This window comes from Siphateles boraxobius, unplaced genomic scaffold (genome assembly GCF_051911475.1).
Source record: "Siphateles boraxobius isolate OS27281-9 unplaced genomic scaffold, OSU_SipBor_1 1, whole genome shotgun sequence".
NCBI lineage: Eukaryota > Metazoa > Chordata > Actinopteri > Cypriniformes > Leuciscidae > Siphateles > Siphateles boraxobius.
The window spans coordinates 3,652,900-3,666,043 of record NW_027508699.1 but is presented as its reverse complement, the minus strand read 5'-3'; the positions used below and the strand labels follow the sequence as shown (position 1 = coordinate 3,666,043).

General features: G+C 44.6%; 8 non-coding genes across 8 annotated transcripts; 1 reads left to right on the top strand and 7 right to left on the bottom strand.

Annotated features, from left to right (window-relative positions):
- Window positions 1-1,822: 1,822 nt before the first annotated feature.
- On the bottom strand, window positions 1,823-1,894 carry trnap-ugg (transfer RNA proline (anticodon UGG)). The gene has a single exon. It is a non-coding gene; the product is annotated as a tRNA-Pro (tRNA).
- A 1,781-nt stretch (window positions 1,895-3,675) lies between these two features.
- Window positions 3,676-3,747, bottom strand: trnap-cgg (transfer RNA proline (anticodon CGG)). Its single transcript has one exon. It is a non-coding gene; the product is annotated as a tRNA-Pro (tRNA).
- Window positions 3,748-3,947: 200 nt separating this feature from the next.
- On the bottom strand, window positions 3,948-4,019 carry trnap-ugg (transfer RNA proline (anticodon UGG)). Its single transcript has one exon. It is a non-coding gene; the product is annotated as a tRNA-Pro (tRNA).
- A 2,142-nt stretch (window positions 4,020-6,161) lies between these two features.
- Window positions 6,162-6,233, bottom strand: trnap-cgg (transfer RNA proline (anticodon CGG)). The gene has a single exon. It is a non-coding gene; the product is annotated as a tRNA-Pro (tRNA).
- Window positions 6,234-6,418: 185 nt separating this feature from the next.
- On the bottom strand, window positions 6,419-6,490 carry trnap-ugg (transfer RNA proline (anticodon UGG)). Its single transcript has one exon. It is a non-coding gene; the product is annotated as a tRNA-Pro (tRNA).
- A 309-nt stretch (window positions 6,491-6,799) lies between these two features.
- trnap-ugg (transfer RNA proline (anticodon UGG)) lies at window positions 6,800-6,871 on the bottom strand. Its single transcript has one exon. It is a non-coding gene; the product is annotated as a tRNA-Pro (tRNA).
- Window positions 6,872-9,981: 3,110 nt separating this feature from the next.
- On the bottom strand, window positions 9,982-10,053 carry trnap-ugg (transfer RNA proline (anticodon UGG)). The gene has a single exon. It is a non-coding gene; the product is annotated as a tRNA-Pro (tRNA).
- Window positions 10,054-10,552: 499 nt separating this feature from the next.
- On the top strand, window positions 10,553-10,625 carry trnar-ccg (transfer RNA arginine (anticodon CCG)). Its single transcript has one exon. It is a non-coding gene; the product is annotated as a tRNA-Arg (tRNA).
- The last annotated feature ends 2,519 nt before the right edge of the window (window positions 10,626-13,144 follow it).

Sequence of the window (13,144 nt, the reverse complement as noted above, 5' to 3'; positions counted from 1 at the left end):
TTCGGGAGGGCGCCACAAATTCAGTGAAACCCATCTCAAAGACGGACCACGACCTGGCGTCGAGATACGAAAGTGTAGTTGTTTGAGCGTTAGAAACCCCTTGAAGGCATATTACTGATCAAAGGAAAAGCATGCCAGACAAGGCCCAGTGGCCTAATGGATAAGGCATCAGCATCCGGCGCTGGAGATTTTGGCTTCAAGTCCCACCTGGGTCTTCTTCAATGGGCTATATTTAAGTTGGATGTTCCACAAATTCAAGGATGGTTTGTTCAAAGCAATAATGACCACAAGATCTAAGTTAGTATAGAACGGACAAACTTTGGATAGCTGTGGTTGTGGGTTTTTGTGTGCATCAGACTGTCAGTGAATCATTCTTGCCTGCGCGTGCATGTGACCTTTCAGGCTGAAATTACACAAAGCACTGTGCGCAAGAGGCCGAGTGGCCTAAGGGGAAAAAGCCACTTCTTGCTTTTGCACTGGACCTACGACGAAGGCTTTGCGTATGAAAGCAGAGGGGCAGACTACACACAAAACAGGTGGGAAAGAGTCATGAACTATAAATGAATCTAGTCATCGAAAAACATCATTGATACGTTTGTTTTGTCCATACAACCAAAATGGCTGTGTAATTGGAGAAAAACACATGGAACAGAAATGGCGAGCTCTAAATGTAAACAGCCGCATATAGGCTATGCCGTAGGCTTGACTTTGAACTAAAAGGCATCAGCCTTCTACCTAGGGATGCTGTTACTAGGGCGTGCTTGTTGCGCTAGCTCTAAGCCGATGCTGCAAAAAGTCAATGAAAAGTTGTTCAAAGAAACTCCACAGAACAACAAGTATACCTGTGCTTAGCGTTTCTGCAAAAGAGCCACGGGTAATTCAGTTAAGAGCGATTTAAAATGCTTTGAATCCCACTACAGCATCTACAGACCTGCGAAAAAAGTTCAATTTTCCCAAAGCATCAGCCTCTGATGCTGCAGGACGTGACGTCAAATTCTATGTGGGTTGCAGTAAATGGTCGGACTAGGAAGTGGTTGATAAAGAAAAGTAAATGGCCAGACTATGAAGTGGTTGAAAACATGATGGTTGGGCAGGGGCTGAGAGGTGGGGAGGACAACATGACTAACTCCTCCAAAATCAGATTGCCCTTCGGGTGATTTTTGGGCAACTCACTGAGTCTCTGCTCCAGAGAGAACTTCAGCAAGTCTCGCTTCTGACTGGACTCATTCAAGCGGGCTTGAGCTTCTGAATGAGCTTTCTTCTCCGTCAGAATGAGCTTTCTTCTCCGTCAACTTCTAAGGGAAAACAATGCCTTTCATAAACCAGGGAGAGCACAATTTGTTTTATCACCCAGTTTAAAAAAAGAAAAAAAATGAAGAAGATTTCCTGTGGTATCACATGCAATTGCATAAAGAAAAGTAAATGGCCAGACTATGAAGTGGTTGAAAACATGATGCTTTGGCAGGGGCTGAGAGGTGGGGAGGACAACATGACTAACTCCTCCATAATCAGATTGCCCTTCGGGTGATTTTTGGGCAACTCACTGAGTCTCTGCTCCAGAGAGAACTTCAGCAAGTCTCGCTTCTGACTGGACTCATTCAAGCGGGCTTTAGCTTCTGAATGAGCTTTCTTCTCCGTCAGAATGAGCTTTCTTCTCCGTCAACTTCTAAGGGAAAACAATGCCTTTCATACACCAAGAAGAGCACAATTTGTTTTATCACCCAGCTTAAAAAAAGAGAAAAAAATGAAGAAGATTTCCAGTGGTATCACATGCAATTGCATACAGAGTCAGAGAACCCTTGAACTCATACTAAAGGTGAGAGGGCTCGTCCGGGATTTGAACCCGGGACCTCTCGCACCCAAAGCGAGAATCATACCCCTAGACCAACGAGCCTCTTCTACAATAAGTCTTTCGGGAGGGCGCCACAAATTCAGTGAAGCCCATCTCAAAGACGGACCACGCCCTGGCGTCGAGATACGAAAGTGTAGTTGTTCGAGCGTTAGAAACCCCTTGAAGGCATATTACTGATCAAAGGAAAAGCATGTCAGACAAGGCCCAGTGGCCTGTGGATGTTCCACAAATTCACGGATGGTTTGTTCAAAGCAATAATGACCACAAGATCTGAGTTAGCATAGTACGGACAAACCTCGGATAGCTGTAGTGGTGGGTTTTTGTGTGCATCAGACTGTCAGTGAATCATTCTTGCCTGCCCGTGCATGTGCCTTTTCAGGCTGAAATTACACAAAGCACTGTGCGCAAGAGGCCCAGTGGCCTAAGGGGAAAAAGCCACTTCTTGCTTTTGCACTGGACCTACGACGAAGGCTTTGCGTACGAAAGCAGAGAGGCAGACTACACACAAAACAGGTGCGAAAGAGTCATGAACTGTAAATGAATCTAGTCAACGAAAAACATCATTGATACGTTTGTTTTGTCCATACAACCAAAATGGCTGTGTAATTGGAGAAAAACACATGGAACAGAAATGGCGGGCTCTAAATGTAAACCGCCGCATATAGGCTATGCCGTAGGCTTGACTTTGAACTAAAAGGCATCAGCCTCCTACCTAGGGAGGCTGTTACTAGGGCGTGCTTGTTGCGCTAGCTCTAAGCTGATGCTGCAAAAAGTCAATGAAAAGTTGTTCAAAGAAACTCTACAGAACAACAAGTATACCTGTGCTTAGCGTTTCTGCAAAAGAGCCACGGGTAATTCAGTTAAGAGCGATTTAAAATGCTTTGAATCCCACTACAGCATCTACAGACCTGCGAAAAAAGTTACATTTTGCCAAAGCATCAGCCTCTGATGCTGCAGAACGTGACGTCAAGTACTATGTGGGTTGCAGTAAATGGCCGGACTATGAAGTGGTTGATAAAGAAAAGTAAATGGCCAGACTATGAAGTGGTTGAAAACATGATGCTTGGGCAGGGGCTGAGAGGTGGGGAGGACAACATGACTAACTCCTCCAAAATCAGATTGCCCTTCGGGTGATTTTTGGGCAACTCACTGAGTCTCTGCTCCAGAGAGAACTTCAGCAAGTCTCGCTTCTGACTGGACTCATTCAAGCGGGCTTGAGCTTCTGAATGAGCTTTCTTCTCCGTCAGAATGAGCTTTCTTCTCCGTCAACTTCTAAGGGAAAACAATGCCTTTCATACACCAGGAAGAGCACAATTTGTTTTATCACCCAGCTTAAAAAAAGAAAAAAAATGAAGAATATTTTCCTGTGGTATCACATGCAATTGCATAAAAAAAAGTAAATGGCCAGACTATGAAGTGGTTGAAAACATGATGCTTTGGCAGGGGCTGAGAGGTGGGGAGGTCAACATGACTAACTCCACCATAATCAGATTGCCCTTAGGTTGATTGTTGGGCAACTCACTGAGTCTCTGCTCCAGAGAGAACTTCAGCAAGTCTCGCTTCTGACTGGACTCATTCAAGCGGGCTTGAGCTTCTGAAAGAACTTTCTTCTCCGTCAGAATGAGCTGTCTTCCCCGTCAGAATGAGCTTTCTTCTCCGTCAACTTCTAAGGGAAAACAATGCCTTTCATACACCAAGAAGAGCACAATTTGTTTTATCACCCAGCTTAAAAAAAGAAAAAAAAAATTAAGAAGATTTCCTGTGGTATCAGATGCAATTGCATACAGAGTCAGAGAACCCTTGAACTCATACTAAAGGTGAGAGGGCTCGTCCGGGATTTGAACCCGGGACCTCTCGCACCCGAAGCGAGAATCATACCCCTAGACCAACGAGCCTGCCTGACGCTGGGTGTGGCTACTTGCGTACACTTGTACAGTCACCGAACACTGGCCTCAAACAGAATGAGCAGACACTATTTTTAATGAGAGCGTTTGTCCTTAGGGAGCTGCCCTCTCTGGCAGGCAGCGATTCAGAGTACTTTCTGTGCAGGAAATAAACGCTTGTCATCGGACTGGTTGCTTGTTCTGAAACTGCTGGGCTCGTCCGGGATTTGAACCCGGGATCTCTCGCACCCAAAGCGAGAATCATACCTCTAGACCAACGAGCCTGACTGACAAGAGATTTGGCTACTTGCGTACACTTTTAGAGTCACTGAATGCTGGTCTCTTACAGAATGGGAAGGCACTAGTTTTAATAGAAAGCGTTTGTCGTTAGGGAGCCACACTCCCTGGCAGGCAGCGATTCTGAGTACGTTCTGTGCAAGGAAATAAGCGCTTGTCATCTGGCTGAATCTTGGCTATGTTGTAGTACAGATGAAAACAAGCAGTAATAAGGGGTTCAAAAACATGACAGTTTTGAGTTTGGCTCAGTGCTGCAAAAGGAAGGATCCAACCTTGCTGCACGTTCTGAGATCTGAACCCGGGACCTCTCGCACCCAAAGCGAGAATCATACCCCTAGACCAACGAGCCTCTTCTACAATAAGTCTTTCGGGAGGGCGCCACAAATTCAGTGAAGCCCATCTCAAAGACGGACCACGCCCTGGCGTCGAGATACGAAAGTGTAGTTGTTCGAGCGTTAGAAACCCCTTGAAGGCATATTACTGATCAAAGGAAAAGCATGTCAGACAAGGCCCAGTGGCCTGTGGATGTTCCACAAATTCACGGATGGTTTGTTCAAAGCAATAATGACCACAAGATCTGAGTTAGCATAGTACGGACAAACCTCGGATAGCTGTAGTGGTGGGTTTTTGTGTGCATCAGACTGTCAGTGAATCATTCTTGCCTGCCCGTGCATGTGCCTTTTCAGGCTGAAATTACACAAAGCACTGTGCGCAAGAGGCCCAGTGGCCTAAGGGGAAAAAGCCACTTCTTGCTTTTGCACTGGACCTACGACGAAGGCTTTGCGTACGAAAGCAGAGAGGCAGACTACACACAAAACAGGTGCGAAAGAGTCATGAACTATAAATGAATCTAGTCAACGAAAAACATCATTGATACGTTTGTTTTGTCCATACAACCAAAATGGCTGTGTAATTGGAGAAAAACACATGGAACAGAAATGGCGGGCTCTAAATGTAAACCGCCGCATATAGGCTATGCCGTAGGCTTGACTTTGAACTAAAAGGCATCAGCCTCCTACCTAGGGAGGCTGTTACTAGGGCGTGCTTGTTGCGCTAGCTCTAAGCTGATGCTGCAAAAAGTCAATGAAAAGTTGTTCAAAGAAACTCTACAGAACAACAAGTATACCTGTGCTTAGCGTTTCTGCAAAAGAGCCACGGGTAATTCAGTTAAGAGCGATTTAAAATGCTTTGAATCCCACTACAGCATCTACAGACCTGCGAAAAAAGTTACATTTTGCCAAAGCATCAGCCTCTGATGCTGCAGAACGTGACGTCAAGTACTATGTGGGTTGCAGTAAATGGCCGGACTATGAAGTGGTTGATAAAGAAAAGTAAATGGCCAGACTATGAAGTGGTTGAAAACATGATGCTTGGGCAGGGGCTGAGAGGTGGGGAGGACAACATGACTAACTCCTCCAAAATCAGATTGCCCTTCGGGTGATTTTTGGGCAACTCACTGAGTCTCTGCTCGAGAGAGAACTTCAGCAAGTCTCGCTTCTGACTGGACTCATTCAAGCGGGCTTGAGCTTCTGAATGAGCTTTCTTCTCCGTCAGAATGAGCTTTCTTCTCCGTCAACTTCTAAGGGAAAACAATGCCTTTCATACACCAGGAAGAGCACAATTTGTTTTATCACCCAGCTTAAAAAAAGAAAAAAAATGAAGAATATTTTCCTGTGGTATCACATGCAATTGCATAAAAAAAAGTAAATGGCCAGACTATGAAGTGGTTGAAAACATGATGCTTTGGCAGGGGCTGAGAGGTGGGGAGGTCAACATGACTAACTCCACCATAATCAGATTGCCCTTAAGTTGATTGTTGGGCAACTCACTGAGTCTCTGCTCCAGAGAGAACTTCAGCAAGTCTCGCTTCTGACTGGACTCATTCAAGCGGGCTTGAGCTTCTGAAAGAACTTTCTTCTCCGTCAGAATGAGCTGTCTTCCCCGTCAGAATGAGCTTTCTTCTCCGTCAACTTCTAAGGGAAAACAATGCCTTTCATACACCAAGAAGAGCACAATTTGTTTTATCACCCAGCTTAAAAAAAGAAAAAAAAATTAAGAAGATTTCCTGTGGTATCAGATGCAATTGCATACAGAGTCAGAGAACCCTTGAACTCATACTAAAGGTGAGAGGGCTCGTCCGGGATTTGAACCCGGGACCTCTCACACCCGAAGCGAGAATCATACCCCTAGACCAACGAGCCTGCCTGACGCTGGGTGTGGCTACTTGCGTACACTTGTACAGTCACCGAAGTGTGAGCAGACACTATTTTTAATGAGAGCGTTTGTCCTTAGGGAGCTGCCCTCTCTGGCAGGCAGCGATTCAGAGTACTTTCTGTGCAGGAAATAAACGCTTGTCATCGGACTGGTTGCTTGTTCTGAAACTGCTGGGCTCGTCCGGGATTTGAACCCGGGATCTCTCGCACCCAAAGCGAGAATCATACCTCTAGACCAACGAGCCTGACTGACAAGAGATTTGGCTACTTGCGTACACTTTTAGAGTCACTGAATGCTGGTCTCTTACAGAATGGGAAGGCACTAGTTTTAATAGAAAGCGTTTGTCGTTAGGGAGCCACACTCCCTGGCAGGCAGCGATTCTGAGTACGTTCTGTGCAAGGAAATAAGCGCTTGTCATCTGGCTGAATCTTGGCTATGTTGTAGTACAGACGAAAACAAGCAGTAATAAGGGGTTCAAAAACATGACAGTTTTGAGTTTGGCTCAGTGCTGCAAAAGGAAGGATCCAACCTTGCTGCACGTTCTGAGATCCCCGGGCTCGTCCGGGATTTGAACCCGGGACCTCTCGCACCCAAAGCGAGAATCATACCCCTAGACCAACGAGCCTCTTCTACAATAAGTCTTTCGGGAGGGCGCCAAAAATTCAGTGAAGCCCATCTCAAAGACGGACCACGACCTGGCGTCGAGATACGAAAGTGTAGTTGTTCGAGCGTTAGAAACCCCTTGAAGTCATATTACTGATCAAAGGAAAAGCATGCCAGACAAGGCCCAGTGGCATGTGGATGTTCCACAAATTCAAGGATGGTTTGTTCAAAGCAATAATGACCACAAGATCTGAGTTAGCATAGTACGGACAAACCTCGGATAGCTGTAGTGGTGGGTTTTTGTGTGCATCAGACTGTCAGTGAATCATTCTTGCCTGCCCGTGCATGTGCCCTTTCAGGCTGAAATTACACAAAGCACTGTGCGCAAGAGGCCCAGTGGCCTAAGGGGAAAAAGCCACTTCTTGCTTTTGCACTGGACCTACGACGAAGGCTTTGCGTACGAAAGCAGAGAGGCAGACTACACACAAAACAGGTGGGAAAGAGTCATGAACTATAAATGAATCTAGTCAACGAAAAACATCATTGATACGTTTGTTTTGTCCATACAACCAAAATGGCTGTGTAATTGGAGAAAAACACATGGAACAGAAATGGCGGGCTCTAAATGTAAACCGCCGCATATAGGCTATGCCGTAGGCTTGACTTTGAACTAAAAGGCATCAGCCTCCTACCTAGGGAGGCTGTTACTAGGGCGTGCTTGTTGCGCTAGTTCTAAGCCGATGCTGCAAAAAGTCAATGAAAAGTTGTTCAAAGAAACTCTACAGAACAACAAGTATACCTGTGCTTAGCGTTTCTGCAAAAGAGCCACGGGTAATTCAGTTAAGAGCGATTTAAAATGCTTTGAATCCCACTACAGCATCTACAGACCTGCGAAAAAAGTTAAATTTTGCCAAAGCATCAGCCTCTGATGCTGCAGAACGTGACGTCAAGTACTATGTGGGTTGCAGTAAATGGCCGGACTATGAAGTGGTTGATAAAGAAAAGTAAATGGCCAGACTATGAAGTGGTTGAAAACATGATGCTTGGGCAGGGGCTGAGAGGTGGGGAGGACAAAATGTCTAACTCCTCCAAAATCAGATTGCCCTTCGGGTGATTTTTGGGCAACTCACTGAGTCTCTGCTCCAGAGAGAACTTCAGCAAGTCTCGCTTCTGACTGGACTCATTCAAGCGGGCTTGAGCTTCTGAATGAGCTTTCTTCTCCGTCAGAATGAGCTTTCTTCTCCGTCAACTTCTAAGGGAAAACTATGCCTTTCATACACCAGGAAGAGCACAATTTGTTTTATCACCGAGCTTAAAAAAAGAAAAAATGAAGAAGATTTCCTGTGGTATCACATGCAATTGCATAAAGAAAAGTAAATGGCCAGACTATGAAGTGGTTGAAAACTTGATGCTTTGGCAGGGGCTGAGAGGTGGGGAGGACAACATGACTAACTCCTCCATAAACAGATTGGCCTTCGGGTGATTTTTGGGCAACTCACTGAGTCTCTGCTCCAGAGAGAACTTCAGCAAGTCTCTCTTCTGACTGGACTCATTCAAGCGGGCTTGAGCTTCTGAAAGAGCTTTCTTCTCCGTCAGAATGAGCTTTCTTCTCCGTCAACTTCTAAGGGAAAACAATGCCTTTCATACACCAAGAAGAGCACAATTTGTTTTATCACCCAGCTTAAAAAAAGAAAAAAATATGAAGAAGATTTCCTGTGGTATCACATGCAATTGCATAAAGAAAAGTAAATGGCCAGACTATGAAGTGGTTGAAAACATGATGCTTTGGCAGGGGCTGAGAGGTGGGGAGGACAACATGACTAACCCCACCATAATCAGATTGCCCTTCGGTTGATTTTTGGGCAACTCACTGAGTCTCTGCTCCAGAGAGAACTTCAGCAAGTCTCGCTTCTGACTGGACTCATTCAAGCGGGCTTGAGCTTCTGAAAGAGCTTTCTTCTCCGTCAGAATGAGCTTTCTTCTCCGTCAACTTCTAAGGGAAAACTATGCCTTTCATACACCAGGAAGAGCACAATTTGTTTTATCACCGAGCTTAAAAAAAGAAAAAATGAAGAAGATTTCCTGTGGTATCACATGCAATTGCATAAAGAAAAGTAAATGGCCAGACTATGAAGTGGTTGAAAACTTGATGCTTTGGCAGGGGCTGAGAGGTGGGGAGGACAACATGACTAACTCCTCCATAAACAGATTGGCCTTCGGGTGATTTTTGGGCAACTCACTGAGTCTCTGCTCCAGAGAGAACTTCAGCAAGTCTCTCTTCTGACTGGACTCATTCAAGCGGGCTTGAGCTTCTGAAAGAGCTTTCTTCTCCGTCAGAATGAGCTTTCTTCTCCGTCAACTTCTAAGGGAAAACAATGCCTTTCATACACCAAGAAGAGCACAATTTGTTTTATCACCCAGCTTAAAAAAAGAAAAAAATATGAAGAAGATTTCCTGTGGTATCACATGCAATTGCATAAAGAAAAGTAAATGGCCAGACTATGAAGTGGTTGAAAACATGATGCTTTGGCAGGGGCTGAGAGGTGGGGAGGACAACATGACTAACCCCACCATAATCAGATTGCCCTTCGGTTGATTTTTGGGCAACTCACTGAGTCTCTGCTCCAGAGAGAACTTCAGCAAGTCTCGCTTCTGACTGGACTCATTCAAGCGGGCTTGAGCTTCTGAAAGAGCTTTCTTCTCCGTCAGAATGATCTTTCTTCTCCGTCAACTTCTAAGCAAAAACAATGCTTTCATACACCAAGAAGAGCACAATTTGTTTTATCACCCAACTTAAAAAAAGAAAAAAAATTAAGAAGATTTCCTGTGGTATCACATGCAATTGCATACAGAGTCAGAGAACCCTTGAACTCATACTAAAGGTGTGAAGGTGTCTCGCACCCGAAGCGAGAATCATACCCCTAGACCAACGAGCCTGTCTGACGCTGTATGGGGCTACTTGCGTACAGTTGTACAGTCACCGAACACTGGCCTCAAACAGAATGAGCAGACACTAGTTTTAATAAGAGCATCCTTAGGGAGCTGCACTCTCTGGCAGGCAGCAATTCAGAGTACATTCTGTGCAGGAAATAAACGCTTGTCATCGGACTGGCTGCTTGTTCTGAAACTGCTGGGCTCGTCCGGGATTTGAACCCGGGACCTCTCGCACCCAAGGCGAGAATCATACCCCTAGACCAACGAACCTGACTGACAACAGATTTGGCTACTTGCGTAGTTTTAATAGAAAGCGTTTGTCGTTAGGGAGCCACACTCCCTGGCAGGCAGCGATTCTGAGTACGTTCTGTGCAAGGAAATAAGCGCTTGTCATCTGGCTGAATCTTGGCTATGTTGTAGTACAGATGAACACAAGCAGTAATAAGGGTTTCAAAAACATGACAGTTTTGAGTTTGGCTCAGTGCTGCAAAAGGAAGGATCCAACCTTGCTGCTCTCGCTGGTTGTTCTGAAATCCCCGGGTTCGTCCGTGATTTGAACAAGGGATCTCTCGCGCCCAAAGCGAGAATCATACCCCCAGACCAACGAGCCTCTTCTTCATTAAGTCTTTCGGGAGGGCGCCACAAATTCAGTGAAGCCCATCTCCAAGACGGACCACAACCTGGCGTCGAGATACGAAAGTGTAGTTGTTCAAGCATTAGAAACCCCTTGAAGGCATATTACTAATCAAAGGAAAGGCATGCCAGACAAGGCCCAGTGGCCTAATGGATAAGGCATCAGCCTCCGGAGCTGGAGATTGTGGGTTCAAGTCCCACCTGGGTCGTCTTCAATGGGCTATGTTTAAGTTGGATGGTTGACCAATTCAAAGGATGTTTTTTTCAAAGCAATAATGACTACAAGATCTGAATCAGCGTAGAACGGACAAACTTCGGATAGCTGTGGTGGTGATCTAGATCTCCTTCCTCAGATCTAGATATGGCCTGGATCCGGCAGTTTGCGGTAAACCTCGGGATAAACAGAGAGACTAATATTAGCGTAGACGCCATCCTTCTTATGATGTACAAAGTACATCAGGATTTATGGGAAGTGTTCCTGGTTCCTGCTGATCTAAACTATGCAGCCTAACATTGAATTATAGCAGTCTATAATGTGTTATGTGTATGCTAAGCCAAAGAGATGTGTTTTTAGTCTAGATTTGAACTGACAGACTGTGTCTGCTTCCCGGACAATGTTAGGAAGATTGTTCCAAAGTTTTGGTGCCAAGTAGGAAAAGGATCTACCGCCAGCAGTTGATTTTGATATTCTAGGTATTATCAACTGGCCAGAATTTTGAGATCGCAATAGACGTGAAGGACTATAATGGGTTAAGAGCTCGCTCAAGTACTGCGGAGCCAAACCATTTAGTGCTTTGTAAGTAATCAGCAATATTTTAAAATGTATACGATGTTTAATAGGGAGCCAATGCAGTGTTGACAGAACCGGGCTAATATGGTCATACTTCCTGGTTCTGGTAAGAACTCTAGCGGCTGCGTTTTGGACCAGCTGTAGTTTGTTTGTTAAGTATACAGGGCAACAACCCAGTAGAGCATTACAATAATCTAGCCTTGAGGTCATGAACGCATGAACCAAATGTTCCGCATTTGTCAATGAGAGCATATGACGTAATTTAGATGTATTTTTAAGATGGAAAAATGCGCTTTTACAGATACTAGACACGTGACATTCAAATGAGAGATTGGTATCAAAGAGCACACCCAGGTTCCTAACTGACGACGAAGACTTGACAGAGCAGCCATCAAGTGTTAAACAGTATTCTAGGTTATTGCGTGTGGAAGTTTTTTGTCCAATAATTAGAATCTCTGTTTTTTCAGAATTTAGTAGTAGGAAATTACTAGTCATCCAGTTTTTTATATCAGCTATGCATTCCGTTAATTTTGTGAATTGGTAAGTTTCGTTAGGTTTTGAGGAAATATAGAGCTGAGTATCATCAGCATGATAGCCTAATGATATCTCCTAACGGTAGCATGTACAGAGTGAACAGCAGCGGTCCTAGTACTGAGCCTTGTGGTACACCATACTGAACTTTTGACCGATAAGACATCTCTTCATTTACTGCTACAAACTGATAACGGTCAGATAAGTATGATTTAAACCATGCTAGTGCAATTCCACTAATGCCAACATAGTTTTCTAGTCTATTTAATAGAATGTTGTGGTCAATGGTGTCAAATGCAGCACTAAGATCAAGTAACACTAATAGAGAGATACAACCACGATCGGATGATAAAAGCAAATCATTTGTGACTTTAATAAGAACAGTCTCAGTACTATGGTACGGTCTAAATCCGGACTGAAAATCCTCGCAGATAGCATTTCCTTCAAGAAAGGAACACAGTTGTGAGGATACTGCCTTTTCTAATATCTTTGACAGAAAAGGCAAATTCGAGATCGGCCTGTAATTGACTAATTCTGTAGGATCAAGTTGCATTTTTTTAACAAGCGGTTTAATCATAGCCAGCTTAAAGGGATACTCCACCAGTTTTTCTTATTAAACTATGTTATTCCCTTAACTAAGACGAGTTGATACATACCTCTCTCGTGTCAGTGCGTGCACTATATCGCTCTGTATTGCCGCAAAACTATGTTAGCACTTAGCTTAGCCCATGCATTAAATATGGGCCAAGCAGAGAAGCGACCAAACACTTCCACGTTTTCCCTATTTAAACACAGTTACTCGAGTAGTGTAACTTGACCTGGGCTGGTGACACAAAATAAACCGTTGCGCTTTTCTAAGCGTTTAAAATTGATGACTATATTGTATGGCGGAATACCATAACAAGTGCTTTTGAGTACTTCGACTTGGCGCAATAATATCTTCACTCGTGAAAAGTCCTCTTACCGGCACCCGCTTCCTCTCCCTCTGACATTTCCGTCAATACAACCAACGTGACTTTTACTACCTGTGCTATTAGCAAACTGCAGATCATTTGCAATGGCGGACTTTGTAGATGATTATGACTTCTTTGTAGAAGACCCAGAGGCATATCTGTTTGAACCCGAGTACACGGAGGAGGAATTAGCTCTTATGGACCGTGAGAGGCAAGAAAGATATGATCCAGAACAGACCGGAGCTGGCGAAAGACCACGGGCAAACAGCAATTGGTGGTGCAAGTGTGACTGTTGCGAACTTTGTGAAATGTTCGGAGCAAACACGCCACTTCTTCAGAGTCATCAATGGTGTTTTGGGATTCTTGTTCAAAGCAGCTAACCAAGCTCTCCGCTGTATGTGGTGTGTTGGAATTCGGTGAAAAATGACAGCACTATGTACATTCTCCTTATTTT